The 19,028-nt window shown below is 41.6% G+C and overlaps 1 protein-coding gene across 1 annotated transcript in view; it reads right to left on the bottom strand.

The window, feature by feature from the left end:
• Positions 1 to 19,028, bottom strand: part of AGBL4 (AGBL carboxypeptidase 4) — a 1,245,941-nt gene that overhangs the window by 431,688 nt on the left and 795,225 nt on the right. The window lies entirely within an intron of this gene.

Below are 19,028 nucleotides of genomic sequence, written 5' to 3'. Positions count from 1 at the left end.
GTTGAGTTGTTTGTCTTTTTTCTGAGTTGTAGGTTTTTAAATATGTTGGTGTATGTATAATATATATTATCTTTTGACAGTTATATGTTCTGAAGCTATTTTCTACTAGTCTGTGACTTGAATTTACACTTTATTGGGGAGTCTTAGAAGTTTTAAATTTATCACAATCAATTTTTTATCTTTTTATTTATGGTGTTTGTTTTTATGCCTTATTTACTTTGAAATGCACGTTTAGTCTGAGTTCATTAAGATATTCTACTGTTTTTTCTCTGAAAAGTATTGAAGTTTTCCCTTTTATACTTATATATTAATCCTCCTGGAATTTATTTTCTATGAGATAGGGATCCAAGGTTAATTTCTATTTTTACATTTAAGAAAACTAGGCCTAGATGTGAGAGAACAACAGAAATAGGAAGAAGCAAATGTATCTTCATTCATTCATAATACCAAGTACCCACGGATTTACTGATATTCCAGCCAATCTCACCTATGTCCAGAATTTCAACTGACAACCATGTGCTAATAAACTCCAGCCCTGAGTTGTTTCTGTGCATGTCCAGGCAGCTCTCCCACAGCTGCTTCCCTGACTTGCACTCTCCAGCCCCTGCAAATGTTGTACTTAAACACCAAGTGTACTTTCTATGTTCTGAGTGAGCCCTGCCTGACACAGCACCTCACACCACGATCACCTCAATGACTTCCTAACTGAAGCTTCCTTATTCCAACTATTGCCCTCAATTCATCATACCCAGAGATCTTTCTGAAACACAGCTCTGACCACATCACCCTCCGCTGCTCAAAACCCTTCAGTTACTCTACATTTTTCCTCAGGATAAACTTTAGCCTCCTTGGCATGACATTCAATACTCTCCACAATCTGACCTGTAAAGACCTCTGTTTTCAGCCCTTCCTGCACCATCCTGTGCGCGCCAATAACACCTGTCTGTAGGTCCTGTACATGCCATGTTGTTTCTTGCTTAAAGGTCTTTGCTCATGCTGTTCCTTTCCATGTGAATGCTTTCTGCTCCCCAATTCCACTTGAACAGAGAGGCTACCTTTCCAACAAATGTTCTTGTTCCTCCTTCTGCCACCACAGTATATAGTTGTCACTAAGAAGTAGCTACTTAAGCAGGGACTGCATTTCCCATTCCCCATAACAGTTAGATCTGATCATGTGACAGAGTTACGGCCAATGAATTGTGAGTAGCAATGATGTATACTACTTTCACGTCTGGCCCATAAAAATCTATCATGTATCAGGGCCCCTCCATGTTTTACCTCACTTGTGAGCTGGATGCAGATGACTCGAAGGCCTTAGCAGCTGGCAGAGATACAAGATGGGAGGAGTCTGGGCCCCTGAATCTCCAACATTACAGTCCATAGAACTGGCAAGAGGGTCCCCTCTGGGTCTCCCAGATCAGGAGGCCGTGCACTTTGGAGTGCCTTCCTCAAAATTTTCTAGGTCCCCCTCAGTGCCTAGAACTGGCCAGGGCTGGCACTGTTGTCTGGGCAGGGTGCCCTGAGCATAAACCAGTTCCCATTTCTCCCCATTGTGGGTGCTCTCTGACTGTCTAATGAGGGCTGGCTTCATGGGCATGTGACCTGTGCAGCCGCACAGGGCCTTGTGCTTATAAGGTCCCCATGTTTGGTTTAGTGCTCTGCTGTCACCATCTTGGAATTCTTGATAAGTTTTAAACAAGGGGATCCACATTTTTATTTTGCAATGTGCTCCACAAATTGTGGAGCTGCTTCTGCCTCTAACGCATGTGTAGGATGGATCAGATGCCCAGAGGAGCTCTGGGATTCATGCCTGAAGGGTCATCCTGGGGTTCTGGGTAGTACCTTGGTTCCAGAAGGGTACTCCAGTGAGAGGATCATTTCCATTGGCTGGCATGACACTTTTTTTAGGGGATCATGTGAGATTGTGTTGCCATAATGGTGCTAACATTGGACACGTGACAGGACTCTGAGCTACTGTCCATTGCTAACTCTTGTACGGTATGCTAACTCAGGGGTCTGGGTTCCTGTGTCAGCTCTCACCCTTTATCCTATGCACTCTCTGCTGTTGGCACTCAGAGAAGTTGAGGGCTTTCAAGACCTTCACAATTCCAGTGAGCCCCTTCTATCTATGTCCTTGCTTGCCTTCAGGTTGTTTTTAAGCTGTACTAGTTAATGGATGGACATTCCTTGCACCAAGGAAATAACTCCTTTTGCTCTGCCCAAAGTCCCTAGCCAATTCTGGGCTGTATGCTGAAGTCAGGGATGCAGTCAACATTGAAAGAGTTCACATTCCAGGTTTGCAATGATCATGGCCTAAAGAGTACAAGAGAAGACATGTTTGAAATTTTACACTATAAAATTTCAAAAAGAAAGTTTAACATGACTGAAAAATGAATTATTGGTCAAATTTTCCTGCATTTCTGAGAAAGACCTGCATTTTTGGTCATCATCAACAAAGCACAAAAGCAACCTTTGAGAGATTCCCTGAAAGCCATCATTCTTGATGGACAATGCAGTGTCACAAGTATCAATGCAATCAGCATTGAATAAATGGTATTACGGAACTGCAGAGGCAAAAAGGACTGTATTGTTTCAATATAAACAGGTTCCTAAGAGACATAACATTGTAAGTAATAAGAGGGTTGCTGTTTTTTTTACTTGAAGTGGGAGATATGAAATTAGGCAGGAACCACATATTCGACAATCAAGACCACAAAGAGATGGTGCTTAGACACTATGAAGGATCTTTACATGCACTGATTAGACAATAAAAAATATATATAACTACCTCTTTTCTCCAGATTATTCTAAATCTTCAATAAATCACTATACTTCAATAGTTATAGTGATTTTTATAATTTTTTTACATGTTTTTAAATTTTGTTAATCAACTTGTTTATATAGACAGGAGTCCCATAAAAAAGTATTTGCCTAGGGTCCTCATAAACTCAAAAACCCCCCAAATCACTAAATATGGGAGAGCTGCCCACTGAACAGGAGCACTCACATTGGATAGTCATGTAAATGAGAAATAAATTTTTATTGGGTAAAACTACTGATATTTTAGAGTTTATCAAGCAGTTAGTATTTCCCTATGACTCCATTTTTTTGTGTCCCTGCAATTCATCCTTAAATACTCGACCCTACACATCTCCAGAAAGCTTTTCTTACCTTTCCTGTTCCTCTGCTCTATCCCCTTCTCTCCCCCCCAGGGATGGTTACTCTTCTTTGGGCTCCCATGACATCCTGTGCCTCTCTGTATCACTGACCAACCATATCATAGTTTACTCCTCTGTTTATGCGTTTGCGTCTCCTATTAGACTATGGACTCCTTAAGGGCAGGGAGTTCTGCCCATGAATTTTAGCCTCTAAACCACACTCAAGACCTGGGGAATCAGAGTGCTCAACAAATAATTTTCAAATCAATACCATTTCACGAGGGAGACACCTGGCTAGAGTAGGAAGAGCACAGGAATGAGAAGACGTGGATTCTAGAGCCAACTTTGCCACTATTTTCCTACATAATCTTAACCAAGCTATTTACCTTCCCTCAGCTCCAATATCCTCACGCATAAATTGGAGATGTTAATACCCACTTTTCATGGCTGTTCTGACAAATAAATACGATAACATATAAGACGTACTTCATAAACTGTCTGAGTCATAGGGTGACCTTCAAAAGATGGTAGTTGTTATTATAGTAGATGCTCAATAAATATTTGTAGAATCAACGAATTCGACTATTTGAGAGCCTACTATGTGCCAGGCATTGCTTTAGGCAATTGTTTAGAAATATAGCAATAAACAAACCAGTGACAAAGTCCTGCTCTCCTGGAGCTTATGCTTTAACAAGAGAAGACAGTCAATACAAAATATTCAGGGTGTCAGAAGGAGAAACATAAAGTAGAGTAAGAGGGACAATAAATGCTAAGTTGAGGAGTGCCATCTTAATAGGATGATCAGGGAAAGCATTACTGATAAGGTGACATTTGAGCAGAGACATAAAGGAAGAGAAGGAGTGAGCCATGAGAACACTTAGGAAGAGTATTCTAGGTGGAGACCAGCAATTGTGAACATCTGAAAGCAAAAGTATGTTGGTGAGTGCATGGAACAGCAAGGAGGCCAGTGTGGCTGGAGAGAGTGATCAAGGGAGAGGGGCAGAAGAAGAGGTCAGAGAGGCTGGAGGTAAGGGACAGATCATGTAAGGCCTTGTAGACCACTGTAAAGACTTTGTATTTTTGTTTCTCTGAGATGAGAAGGCACTGAAGGATTTCGAGCAAAGAACTGTCACATTATGACTTTAATTTCAGAGGATCACTCTGACTTCCAGGTGTAGAAGAAATTGTAGTGAGTGTATATGGGGAAGACCCGAGGAGGCAAGGGCAGAATTTGGACCATCACTTAGGAGGCAATTCCAACAATCCTGGGGAGATGTAATGGTGGTTTGGGATAAAGAGATAGAGGTGAAAATGATGAGGGTGATCAGGAATCTGGATACATTTTGATCATAGAGCCAATAAGATATGTTAATGGATAGGCTGTTGGCTAAGAGAGAGAGACATCAAAGATGATTTCAAAGATGAGAAGGAGCAAAGGAGATAGATGAAGTTACCATTTACAGAGATGGGGGAGATTGTGGGAAAAGTAGTTTGGGAGATTAGAAATTATAAGTTTGGTTTTAGACAAGCTATGTTTCATAAGCCTATTAGATATCCAAACCAAGATGTTGAATAAGCAATTGGTTGTATGATTCAGAGGTTCAGGGAAGAGGTCTGGGTAAAGACATAAATTTAGGAGTCATCAGCTGATATATGGTATTTTAAGCCATGAGGCTAGATGAAATCATCAAGGATGTAATAGTAACCGAGAAAAGAAAAGATTCAAAGACCAAACTCAGGGGTACTTTAATGTCTAGAAGTTGAGGAAATGCAAAGGAACCAGTAAAAGGAGACCTGGAAAGAGAATTAAGAGAAAATCATTTCCTAAAGCCAAAGAAAGAATGCAATTTGAGAAGGTGTGACTGGTTAATTGTGTTAAAAGTTGTTGGTTTTATTACCTCGTCATGGAGAGTGTTGACATAGAACACTTTTGTCGTAGAGTATATTCTGCTATAGAGTCTGCAGTTCTGGGCTCAAACCTATCAGCTGCTTCCTCTATCAAATGTGGATATGAATTCTGAACACTATCTTCTAAGGTTGCTATGGGTTCTAGATAAAATAATAGCTGAGAAAGCATTTGGCAAAATGCTTTACTGTTCAACTATATACAACTTGTGCTTATTGACACCAGCTCCATGCCAGGACCTGATCTGGGCAATGGGGACAGAGACATCACAACATACTTCATAATTCTCTGCCCTTAGGGAGATCTCAGTCTGGTTTGTGTGTGTGCGTGTGCGTGCGTGTGTGTGTGTGTTGTGCCAATACTACAGTATGTGCAGTTCTGGAGAAATGCCCAGAACACTGCAGTAGCATAGAGGAGGGGCAGGGTAAGAGGAATTGGTGGTAAAATGAAGGCCACAAAAATTGGACAGGAGGGAAGATTCTTGGGAGCTTATTTCTCGAGCATAGATCATGGAAGTGGCAGAGTTGGCCCCTGAATGCCAGTCATTTTTCTCTCTCTCACCTTCTGACTGACTCAGAGCATCAGCACTGTTAGCTGAATCAATACTTTCTCCTTGACCCAAGCAATTGACTTTCACAATATTCTTCTTTGTCACACACAGAAGACTAAGAAGTAGAAACACAGAAAGAGTGTTATACTCTCTGAGAGGGAGCAAAGGAGAGCAAGAGAGAGCTGTTTGTTGGTAGAGGTGGACTAAAGGGTGGCAGTGAGCTCAGGGCTGGGGATTCTGGGATGGGGGAGGGTTGAGGAAGGAGAAACTAAGGTAGCCCTCCCAGTAGGCTCCTGGCAGTGGTGGATGGTGCTGCCATCAGCAAGACAGAAGGAATTTACGCTGCCAAGTTCAGGACTAGGCAGGTGACAGGAGTCAGAGGGCAAGGCAGGCAAACGAGCTACAATTCCACCAGGTTGACAAGAGATGCCAGAGTAGCACACACCTTACCCAAAGGCCAAGGATGCTCGGGGCCCTGCTTCACAGCCCACTTCCCCTAAGAGCAGAACCCACTTGACAGCCACTTATACGCTCTGCACATCCAGGTCCACCAGAGGAAATCCCAGTCCTTCCAAGACCAGTCATCCTTAACCCTGGCTACTAATGAGAATAATCGGGAACATTTAAAAAAGACAACAATGCCTGGGCATAGCTTCTGATTCAATGGAGGGGAGGCAGGCAATTGGTACTTTTTAGAAGCTCTGTAAGTATTCCAGTGTGCAGCCAGTGTCAATAACACGCCTTAAATCATCCTTAAAAAGCAACCCGGTGTGCTTCAAAGATCTCTGACCTTGTTATCTCATTCATTCATTCATTCAACCAGTATTTATTGAGTGTTACTAAGCACTACAGACCTGGGTTAAAATCACAACCCAGATATTTAAGAGCTGTATGATTTGGGGCACATTACTTCTCTTAACTTCAATTTCTTCAAAATGAAAATAATAATACTACCTATTTCACAGGGTTGTTTAGAAGATCACCAGAAATTACACACTAGAAACGTCTTCAAATAATACGCTCTCAATAATTGTGCATTTCCCTATCCTTTTTTTTAATGAATTGGAAAATGGAAAGGGCTGGGTGTGGGGAGGGGAAGCAGAAGGTAAAAAGCACTCATTTAGTGACTCTGGGGAAGCAATATCAAGTCAGCCTATCGCTGGTCATTGTGTTTCTGTTCATATAACCAACAAGTCAGGACTCTGCCTTGTTCTTGTGGTTAAGACCTCCCCCCAGACCCAGTCTTTCTAGGCTTGGGCTCCTGCCTTGCCCCCAGAAGTCATACAGGACCTGGGTTGCTCAAGCCCTGCTACCTACCTATGCACAGACCTGCTTGACTCTGGGCACAGGCCTCCACTTGGCAGGACTGGAGGGGCACAGACTGCAGTTGGACAGATTTATGTTTAGGCTGGTTCAATCACTTATGAGCAAACCACTTCACATCTGAGCCTCCGTTTCTTCATTTTTTTTTGAATGAGGAAGATTGGTTCTGAGCTAACATCTGTGCCAATCTTCCTCCACTTTGTGTGTGAGACACTGCCACAGCATGGCCTGATGAACGGTGTGTAGGTCCGTGGCCGGGATCCGAACCCATGAACACCAGGCCGCCAAAGTAGAGCACGCAAACTTAACCACTATTCCACCGGGCTGGCCCCTCCTCATTTTTACATTGAGGATAAGATTATTGATTCAGCTTACAGATCTGGAGTTAAGCATCCTGGGTTTGAGTCCTGATTTTGCCACTGTCTCGTCTTGTAGAATAGAGATAATAATAGCATGCACCTTATGAGCTGTTAGGAGACTAAAATAATCCATTTAAGGTACCTGGAACACTATCTGGCATATAATAGGATATCAATTAACATTAGTGGTTAATATTATTTTTATTATCATCATCACTATCTATCTCTTTGAATGCCCCTGGAAGCCTATGTTCAGCTGAGCAGCCCAGCCGCCAGTACAAGCACCAAAACACAGCGAGTTAATTAATCCATTAAGGCAGCAGCTTCAATGACAGCTGGGAATGTGTACAAATCATGTCGTTTTTTCCAGACCTGTCATCTCACACAGGCTAATGGCTCTCAGGCGGGCCCAGTATTCTGTAAGATGTTCCTGGGGAACTCCCACAGGGGTTTCAGGTGGCATGAAAGATGGGATCTTTCCTGGAGCTTTTCAGAGAAGGGGAAATAAACGACCTCGCATCATCCCTTCTGATTCAGCCTGTGCCTCTGTGGCTCACCATGTGGCCAATTTGTGCCCTGAATGCCTAACTATTGAGGCCTGAACAACAGATTAAGGTCCAAAGGAACTTACTGGCTGACTTAGTAATGATCACTGTTGATAACCACTCTCCTACAAACAGTATTTTACAGTTTACAAAATCCTTTCATAGACATTGTTTCATTGGATTCATTCATTCATTCATTCATTTACTGAACACTCACTGAGCATTTACTGTGTGTCAGGCTCTGCGTGAAGTAATAGTCAGTCAACAAAATATTATGTTTAAGTGCTGAGGGTATGCTAGTAAACAAGACTCCAGATGTGAATCATAAAAGGCCCCAGCAGTTTACAATCAATTTAGAGTGAGTTGGAGCAGATCAAAGAACAGAAAAAGCACGGTTCCTGTGGTGGAACCAGGGCATGTGTGGGGCAGGGTACAAACAAGAGACTGATAGTTCTATCTAGGACAAGATAGACAAGAAACTTCCTGCCTGGAACCTTTGTTTTAGGGCCAACTCTTAAATTTCAGCTGATCTTGCTGCCATACCTGAGTCTGTCCTGCCACCTGGTTCTCCCAGATGGTGGAGGCCCACCCATGTGCTTGATTTCTGAGCAGCGCCCGCTCCTGTGTTTCTCTGTATATCATATCCTGATCGCCGCTGTAACATTCAGAATTTTCAAAATGTGGCTGCCAGCCCATAATCTTAGTTACACCTCTTGACAAATAGGCATAATAATATCTACTCTGAATCCTGCAGAATTACTCTGAGTATTAAATGAGATCATAGATGTAGAAATAATGCTAATGATATAAGGGACCCTTTATTGAATGCCTAATATACATTGATGTACAGATATCAGGTACTTTATACAAGTTTTTGAGTATTTTCACATATTTTTTTTCTACCAATAGATGTGAAGGCCTCCATTTTACATAAAAAGTTCAGTGACATGTCCAAGGTCATATAAGTAGTAGGCAGCTGAGTTTGTCTACTGCAAAAATCCTTTTACTATTATTATGTGACTCTTTCCTCTATATCACACTGCCTCTCCAAAGTGAAAATACACACATACATTCATACATACATACATAAAATTACAGAGCATTTGTCGTGTGCCAGGCACCAAAGTAGGCACTTTTTTTTGATACGATACAACAACCATAAGATATATTATCTTTTTAAAAACATTTTTAAACAGATAAGGCAATTGATGCTCAGGGAGGATGAAAAAATCAAACAGGTTGTTGATGGGAGCCAGGGTTTGAACCCAGGTTGGTTTAATTTGAAAACTGTTGCCTTTCCACTATTGCACAGTACCTCTTCCCAAGACCCCCGGGCTAGTGCTGGTTTTCCTGGTAGCTGTCAGTTGCTTGCCTTCTTTGGGACTCAATTTCCCCCTCTGAAAAATTATAATCTCTAAGAGCTCTTTCAGCTTTGATGTTCTCAGGTTCTAAGATGTAAACAGGTAGAGATGAAAGGCAGACAAAAAGGCATTCTGAACTGAGAAAAGCAAGGATACAGCATTGTGAAAATCAGGGAACACTTAGGAAAAGACAGGCATATTAGGGGCTGGAGTTAAAATAACTTCATTCTTTGGACAGGAGATCAGAGAAGGTTTCATTTACACTACACCTTGGAGGATGAGGATGAGTTTTAAACGTTAGAAAGATGGTTATTATTTCAAGAAAAGGGAAAACACATACAAAGGACTCAGAGGCCTGCAATTACAAAGTATGTTTGGAGAATGGTGATTTGTCTGATGTGGCTTTGTCCCAGAAAGGAGCAGAGGAATCAAGGGGAGAGAGGTTGTGGTGACGAATTTCATCACAATGGTAGCTGTGGTTTCAGTCTGATTTGTTGGGCCATCTGCTTATACATGGCAACTTTTGTTCCTCGTCTTCATTAAGGTACCACACAGTTCCTGACAAGTTGAGGTTATATAACTATCTGGAGTAGTGCTTTTAGAGAAGTGAATAATTAAAGCAATTAGCCAGACAATTAAATTACACAAACAAACACACACCCCTGCCTTTTATGTGGACAGCTCAAAAGAAAGACATTTGGATGCACCTTCTGAAGATAATTTTGTCAATTCTTCTGCTGATCATAAGCGAGACAGGTACTCACAGTATAAAATGTTAACAGCAAGCACTGGCTCTTGTTTTATTGGTATTAGGAGAATTTTTTTTCTTGCTGAAGTTCAGTGATATACATCATGATTATACTCCCTTAGGAGATGCTTTGGAAATGCCCAGAAGCCTTATATGTCTTCTGAAGGCTGCACAAAACACAAACCTCTGGGTAACTGCTAAGATTACACCTCAGATGGCCAGTGGGCAGGATCCTCATCATCAGTAGCTTGAAGCCTGTATATGTACAGAATACCAGGGTACCAATGAGAGGCTTTGTAGCTGGGTCAAAGTTCATGTTTTCACCTCTCCCCTTGCCCTTTGCTTTTTCTATGGAGTTCACAAATATATTCAAGTCTCACAACTTGAAATACTCCAAATTCTCCCCTTTTACATCTTCCCCAAGTGAACAGAACATCTCTTCCCTTCACTTCACATACATTCCTTCAAAAAGTTGTCTGTAATTATTGCCTCTACTTCCCTAATTTTTTAACCTGAATGGGTTCCACTTCCACGTTCCCTGAAATCGCTCTTACCAAGCCAAGCAGTGATCCCAGTAATGCTAAATCTTCTCAATCCTCATTTTATTTATATAACACTATTTTGGTGTTTGACACTTCTCACCATTGCCTCCTTAAAACACCATTTACCTTTGGCTTCACTGACACTCCTTTCTCCTGGTTTCCATCCTCCTCTTCTGACTGCTTTATCTCAATCACCTTTACTGATTTTTCTTAGTCTACTCATCCCTTAAATTCTGATGTTCTCAAAATCCTTGTCTCTCAACCTCAAATTTCTCCATCCACTTACCCATCCATCCATCAAGTATACATCCAATGAAGACATATGGAAATGAATCAGACCCGATCCCTGCACTCAAAGAGCTCTTAGTGTAGAGGGGAGACAGATATGTAATCAGACAATCCCACATAGCACTAGGCACTGTTTTGTCTTCACTCTGCTGGGTACAAAGACAGTATTAGCAGGAGCCTTCTGCTTCTTCCATTGGAGCCTTGGGGTAAAGACAACTTACATCTGCCTACTTAAACACATTTGGAGAGCCTACAAATGTCCAGTCTGTCATGTCAGACTTAAGTATACAAAAGAATAATCACTTAATGACGTTAAAATTATTAGTTGCGATCTCTTGGTCCATTCCATTGTATTGTATTTGGTAGGCAGCGAGCTGTAGAGGAAAGAACACAGCTTTTAAGGAAAAATGGGCTTGAGCTAGAATTCTGGCTTCATTTTGAACTGGCTGTGTTATCTCAGACAAGATACTCAAATGCTCAAATGTCCTGACCCTCGTTTTCCTCATCTATAAAATGCGCATAATATTTTCTTATAGAATTGTTATGAGGATGTGATACAAGAAGCACCTTGCACAGTTCGTGGCACTTAGTATTTAGAATGGATATCAGCCCAAGCTTTCTTCTATTCCAAATGTGGGACTAACTCAAAAACAAGACAGAATGTGGGCAGTCAAGTGTCTATCTCTGCTCAGGTAACAAGGCCTGATGCATTGGAAAAGGGGCCCAAGACAGCATTGTTTTGAATAAAAGTCCTAAATTCCCTTTCAATTTCCTTGTTCATATCACTTAAGGGGAGCTTTCTGTAGTTCTGCTAATGAAGTCATCCTCAAAATCGCTTTCTGACAGACTATTGCTCAATAATAAACTAACTGCACGATAATACGCACACCCGAGCCCCCAAGTCGGGTGATTTTTTAAGATCAGAATCCATACAAACAGTCATTGAGAGTCTTAAGGGGGTCATTTGCAGAGATTGGATTTCTCCAAAAGAAAAGAATATACTCGTTTTATTCTCTCTATTTTGCCAGCTCATCAAGAAGAAAACGATGAAAAAACTCTAATGCCTATGGTACAATTCATCACAGGGAATTTTATGGCAGAAAAATGTTTTCAATTTATAATGGCAGTAATAAGTGACATTGGGTAAAGGCTGAAAGAGACTTTTTTTCCACTAGGAGTCAGCTAGGAATAGAAGAGGGATGTAATCATTACTCATCCCTGGATGCTGAATGTTTAAAGGCATCTTACATAACAGCACGCATTTTATTACCCTGCTATATACCAGGCAGAAAAATTTTACCGAAACTATAACTTGCATGCCCTGTTTATCATAACTGAGTCCAATTAAGGCCACATGTAGGTAAAGGGGAGGGTCCTCTCCTTGTCAGAACCCCAAAGCTTTGACAAGTCCAACAAAAGAGCCAGTCTTAGGAAATGAGCCATGTTGCAGTGTTTGGTTTTAAAAATGATTTTTAAATGACTTCAGCACTAGGGACACACACACATACACACACACGCACTTCATTGGCAGAGTTTTCTAATAAAGGTAATGTGGTGGTAGAAACTCCCTGAGCACTGTTTCCAAAACCCACTATGCACATGGCCAAGGCGTTCTTCCTTGCTCTTCTATTTCACTCTCCTGTCTGTAGATGGGAAGTCACCAAACCACCAAAGTACCAGATAGAGTACTTACTATGACCATCACCATCACTGTAATTCTGCTGCCCCCCACCCTCTATATCACCTTCATCATCAAACTTCATTCATTATTCACTCATTATTTATTCATTCATTTGCACTTACTAAAAAACTCACATCAATAAATAGTTATTGTATGACAATGTATCAAGCATTAAAAATACAACAGTGATTATGACATGACCCCCTATTTTTAAGGCAAGGAGTTCCCAATTTAGAAGAGTAGACAGCTGAGCAAACAACCCACTGCACGAGTGCATGATGAGGGCTCTGCTAGAGGTGTGTTGGGTACTGCAATTCAGAGGTAACAGGAGGAAATAACACATTTAGCATGGCGGGACTGAGAGAATGCTTTCCAGAGGAGACATCCTTTTTAAAGCGAAGTTGTGACGCATGAGTGCACATTTTCTAGTAGGAAACCGGTAGAAAGACAAGGCAGGCAGAAGAAGGAACAAGATGTGCAAAATGGAAGAATGTGTGAAATAGTATGGCATGTGCACAGAACTGAAAGAAGTGGAGCTTCGATGAAGGGTGAAGCCTCTGGGCTTTGACTAAACTACTTACGATAGGTAAAGTGCTGTTCTGCGTGCTCTGGAGTCACAGATATGAACAACACACAGCTGCTGATCTCCAAGACCTACTGCTTCACACTCAAGGAAACTTGCATCTTTGGCATGTATTCCTTACCAGGCAAGTTAATCGACTCGGCTTTGTTGTGCTTTTGTTTATCTTTGTTTTTTTTTTTGCATGTGTGTGTGTGTGTGTTTTGTTTTGTTTTGGACTTTGTTTTTGGCCTCTGTTTCTTTGACAGACCTAAATGGAAAGAGAGAGTAAAACATGTGAAAATCTGGCATCCAAAATCTCTCTGCCAGAGGGAACAGGAGAAATCCTAAGGAAGAAATGTTCCTGCGCCCAAGGACTAGCAAGAAGGCCAAGGTGTTGGAGCAGAATGGTAGGCAATAAACTAAGGGAATAACTTAAGCCAGATCACTTGAGGCCTCATGAGCCATAGTAAAGGCTTTGGATTTTATTCTAGGCTAATGGTAAGCCACTGAAGGGTTGAGAACAGGGAAATGAAATTATCTGACTCTCATTTTAAAAGGAGCAATCTGGCTGCTGTGTGGAGCAGGACTGCAGGGGGATATAAATGAAGGAAGGATCTGTTAGGAGAGGACTATCTTAACAGATGAAATGACTGGGGCTTGAGCTAGAGTGGTAATGATGGAGGAGATGAGAAATGGTTGGAATCAGGACATATTTTGAATATCATTCCTTAACTGTCCCTCCCCCATTTTACTGAACTCCTCAAATGCCCAAACTGTTCATTGTACAAGTAGAGAAACTGAGGCCTAGAGGGGAATGACTTGTCCAAGGCCAGACAGTGGGTTCATGGCAGAGGTGGACCCGGGACCCAGGTATCCTGCCTCTTTTCTCTGGCCTCCTCAAATTTTCTACCACCTCCTCCCCAAGTCAATTCCACTGTTTTTCATAAGCCTGCAATACTATCCTCCCAGTGGCATTTTAAGAAAACCAGACGGCTTTCAGCAGAAAGCCTGCTTAGCATCAAGAGAAACCAGGACTTTGATGTGCTCCAATTGGAGCAGAGAAGATGTGTGGAAAATACCAAGCAAATGTTTGGACTCAGAATCCAAAATAACATGTACTTAACTTTGCAATTTAAAAAGCTAAATTCAAACATGTGTCTTGTTGGTTTTCCAGAAAATATAGAATCTTGTAGCATAAAATTAAATAAACACCAACCCCAACTTGTCGTTTCTCCCTCCCTCTCTCTCTCCCTCCCTCCAAAGTTTTCTCCGATTATTTTCAAACTCCCTCTCTCTCCAAATTAGGAACTTTCCATATGTTTGGACTGCATGAGGCAACTGGTTCACACTGGCTAACACCATAACATACAGTGGACACTCCTTACTTCCTAGTTGCACTGTACATGTTCAGTCCTCTGGGCTTTTGCTCATGCTGTTTCTCTGCCTGCGGTGCTTCCCCAACGCCATTTCTTTGTCTGAAATAATCTTTGCAGCCTTCTTCTTCAAAGGCTATTCCCCAATTCTTCCTGTCATTTAATTGGCTACTTTATTCCTCTCAAATCTCACTGCAAAGATAGATATGAAATTCTCAGTCACTTCATCTTTACTGTGGAAAGAAAAATATTTCTACTTGCCTCACAGAGATTTGTAAAGATTAAATGAATGAATATCCACGAAATAGCTTTGTAAAGAGTAAAGTGTTCAACTATAAGTATTAATTTTTCTTCCTCCTCCCTCCCTCCCCCTTCCCTCCTTTCTTTCTTTCTTCTCTCCCTTCTTCCTTCCTTCCTTCTTTCCTTCCTCCCTCCCTCCCTTCCTTCCTTCCTTCCTCTCTTCCTTCTGTCCTTCCTCCCTTTCTTTCAGTTCTTAGTGTAAAATACCCTTCCTTTGTTGGTGAGGGGAGGTTCCCCAAACATATGAATGCAACAGACATTTGTCATCAGCTGCCTTGTGTCTAAAGACCAGGGTAAATACTAAAGATAACTGGATAACTAGCCCCTCTTCAGAGTCTAAGGCCAGCCAGGGGACTGTTCCTGGCGAGGCAGGCCCTATATCATGTCTAAGTCTTACTTTTCTACTCCACCAAATAACAACAATCAAAATAACACAAACTCTTAAAAATAACTCTGGTAACCCCTCTTGACAAAAAGAAACTAGGTCTGCAACCCTCCACTTCAACCTAGATAGTTCTTCTTTCATTAGTTTTAGATTTTACATGAGATTTTGTTTGAGAAAAGTGTTACTTTGCTTTAAAAAATCTTTGAAATAGCTGTTCTGATCCAAAGCCCTCATTTTAGAGATACAGAAGCTAAAACTCAGAGAAGGGAAGGAAATAGCCCAAGGACATTTGTGGACGAGCCCTCCAAAGCCAGGTGAAATAACTTCCAGACCAAGGATAATCTACTTCCTGGGTATTATTTCTACCCTGTCTACCTCCTGGGAGGTTTTCCTGACATGAAAATGAGCTAATGGACTGATTCTCTGGAAACATCGTATTTTCCAGAACGAGTGGCTGTCGTCATGCTCATTTTGGCTCACTCTCCTGGTCTCATGTACCAGGAGTCCTGACAACCAAGATCCACATCCAGATAGCATGAGGAAGAACCTTTGGATTCCTGGCTCCAACCAAGTCCTTAAAGGCATTTTGGGTCAGCGTACATGGATTGCTACTGAGTCTTCTAGCTGAGAGAATTTCTTTTCTCCCAATTCAAAGAAAAAAAAAAACACAAACACAAAAAAAACCTCAACATTTCAACAACAGGCCCTGGGGCTTCAAGGCCAGAAAATGGCAACCTCCTCTCTCCTACTCAGTGACTGTAACAAGCTTTGAACGAGAGTGGTTTAAAAGAACAGGAGAAAACTGAAATAACCTGGGGACACTGTAGGTGTTTAGGAGACTGGTGATTTGACTATTGTAGGAACAAACAGCCGCTAAGTCTCTGAATACAGACAACAAAATTTCAGGAACTTGTAGGTCTTCCTCAAGGTGGTTTATACAGACATTCATGAACTAAACTCTAGGCAGCTCTAAAGTGAAACCAAGGTCACAGGTCAGTTTTCTTCTGTTCCATTACATCAGTCCATTAAAGCTTACCCCTTCTGAGTCTCTGTTTCCTCATTTCTAAAATGGGGATAATAATATCTACTTCATAGGATCGTCATGATGGTTCAATACAAAGATGTATGGAAGCCTCTTTGCCCATTTCTGCATTACAGTGATGATAAAATAACAATAGCCAGCACTCATTGAATACTTACTATGTGCTAGGCAGATTCTAAGCATATTACTCGTATTAATTCATTTACTCTTCAACACAACTCTTTGAGGATTATTATTATCCCCATATTACAGATAGTGAAACTGAGGCACAGAAAGGTTAAATTACTTGCTAAGATCACAAAGCTTGAAAGTGATAGAGTTGAGATTCCATCCAGGTAGTCTGACTCTATAGCCTGTACTTAACCACTGGAGTGACTTGCCTCTAAATAAACAGGGGACTTAACTGTTCTTATTAATAAGGTCAGCACCAGAAAAGAGAGAAGCAAGTGTGGTGTTTTGGAAGGCCTCACAACCCTCCAGAGCAGGCAGTCCTGCCGAGCTGGTCCAGAACACAGACATGCCTGATGGTTCCTTTCAAAATGGCTCCCGCTGACAGAATGCCAGATCCCCACACTTTGCTCTTTGGCATTAATTAAAACAAAGGAGTTAATCAAGATAAACTTCCACACCTGCCCAGCACTAGCATGGAAGTTTATCATGTCTAAATATGTTTCTCATGCATTTACTGCAAATTAGTTTCTGAAAGTGAATTTCAAGGTCTAGTGACTCCGAGGTTCCCTAACTCCGTTTTCATTAAGTTTTCACAAATGATCTACTGTTGCATTATTCTTTTATAGTGCAGATTTAAGGCCTCACTATGAAAAGCAATTATGCTGTCAGAAAAGTGTATTTTGACTTATTAAAAAATCTGAAAGGTTTCAGAAAACTATTTATATAGGTTCTCATCGGGAGGGTATTTTGACAGTCCTCAGAAAGAAAGCACTTTTCAGTTGCATACTATTTGGAGTAGCCTACCAAGGCCTTTCTGTAAGGTCTATCTGGAGCAGTAGAATAAACACAGTGCAGGCCATCAGGAGGCCTTGAGTGCTACTCCCGGAAGAGAAGCCTTGGGCCTCCCTGTTCTCATCTGAAAAATAAGAGTTGCACACAGTAATTTCTGGAGTAACGGGAGCACAGAGACTCTGTGATTATAGGTGCCTGTACTGAGCACTTACTGTGTCTCAGACACCATGCTAATAGTGCTAATATCCAACTCTGAGACATAGACTGTATTATTCCCATTTTATAGATAAAGAAACTGAAGCTTAAAAAGATTACATGGCTTACCCAAAGTCACTCAGTAGATGCTAGATTCGGGACTGTGTCCCCTATCGTACATTCTAAGCACTGCTATTCAGAGAAAAAAGAACACACAATAAACTATTGATACATTCAACAATGTAGATGGTTGACTGAAAGAAGTCAGATACAAGAGTTCCCACTATATGACTCCATTTATATGAAGGTCAAGAACAGATAAGACAAATCTATGGTGATAGAATCAAGAGTGGTTGCCTAAAGAGGGGTGGAGAATGAATGGAAAGAGCCACAAGGGAACTTTCTGGGGTGATGAAAATATTCTAAATTTTGTTTGGGATGGCTATACAAGTGTATGCATTATCAAAGCCCATGGAATCAAATGCTTAAATTCAGTGCATTTCATTGTATATAAACCTCAAAAAAATAGTGTATGTGGCTGGTGGGCAGCTTGTTTGGCTTGTGAGCCCCATGCACAGATACCTCTATGAAAAGACTCTGCTCTTCCTAAAATGGATAAGACTGCGGCAGTGTGTCCTTCCTTGGGAACCAAGGGAACTTGCGCAGGATTCCTCTCTGCCAGGTATTTCTCCACCTACACAGACCTCTGCTGCTGGAAAGACCTCTGCTCTGAGAGAAGGAATGTTCGAGGCCTGTGTTTGTGCTTTCTTCCTGCATGATCTTGGGTCAGTCACTCCCCTTCTTGGACATTAGTTTCCTCATTTAAAAATAACGGGTTTAGATGTAGTAGCCTTTAAACTCCTTTCTAGCTCTAACCTCTCATTTTGTACCAAGGTGATTATTTCACATCAAGCCCCCACACCTGGTTGCTTTCATTATGGAAAGCTGGACTGAATGCAGGATGCTAAAGGGAGATGGTCCAGGTGGGATATGGATTTAATCCACCCACATCCTCTTATGGTCATTAAAAGTAAAGCAGTGAGGGGCCAGCCCGGTGGCGCAAGCGGTTAAGTGCGCGCGCTCCGCTGCGGCAGCCCGGGGTTCGCTGGTTCGGATCCCGGGCGCGCACCGACGCACTGCTTGGCAAGCCATGCTGTGGCGGCGTCCCATATAAAGTGGAGGAAGATGGGCACAGATGTTAGCCCAGGGCTGTCTTCCTCAGCAAAAAGAAGAGGAGGATTGGCGGATGTTAGCACAGGGCTGATCTCCTCACAAAAAAAAAAAAAGTAAAGTAGTGAAAAGGTGTGAAATGTGAAATAGTCAGTTGGATGAGGACTCAGATTAAGATTCCAGTCTTAGGTCTCAGTCTGTGGCCACAATTAGGGCTCAGATATGTCTTACTTTTAGCTTATTTTGGTATGACTTCTCTGTTCTAGACACTGCCCAGTGCCCTTTATCGATGGCTCTCATCTCATTCTCACAATAATCCTATAGAATAGGCATCATTATCACCTTTTATAGGTGAAGACACTAACGTTCCAAAAGGTTAAATGATTTGCCTGAGTCTACCTGACTTTCCTATAGTATAGCTGGAATCTGATTCATAAATCCCTATTTTCAACCTCTATTTTAACAGGCAGTGTCAGCGTAAAGGTAGGCTATGGAAAGCAAGTTTAAGAGGCTTAGTCTGTGACCAAGATCAGTATCAACGACAAGACAGGGGATAGAAAGACTTGTTTATTCTTTG

The sequence above is a fragment of the Ceratotherium simum genome, chromosome 22 (assembly GCF_057802395.1).
Source record: "Ceratotherium simum simum isolate JZ-2026a chromosome 22, ASM5780239v1, whole genome shotgun sequence".
Classification (NCBI taxonomy): Eukaryota; Metazoa; Chordata; class Mammalia; order Perissodactyla; family Rhinocerotidae; genus Ceratotherium; species Ceratotherium simum.
This window is presented reverse-complemented; position numbering and strand designations above follow the sequence as displayed.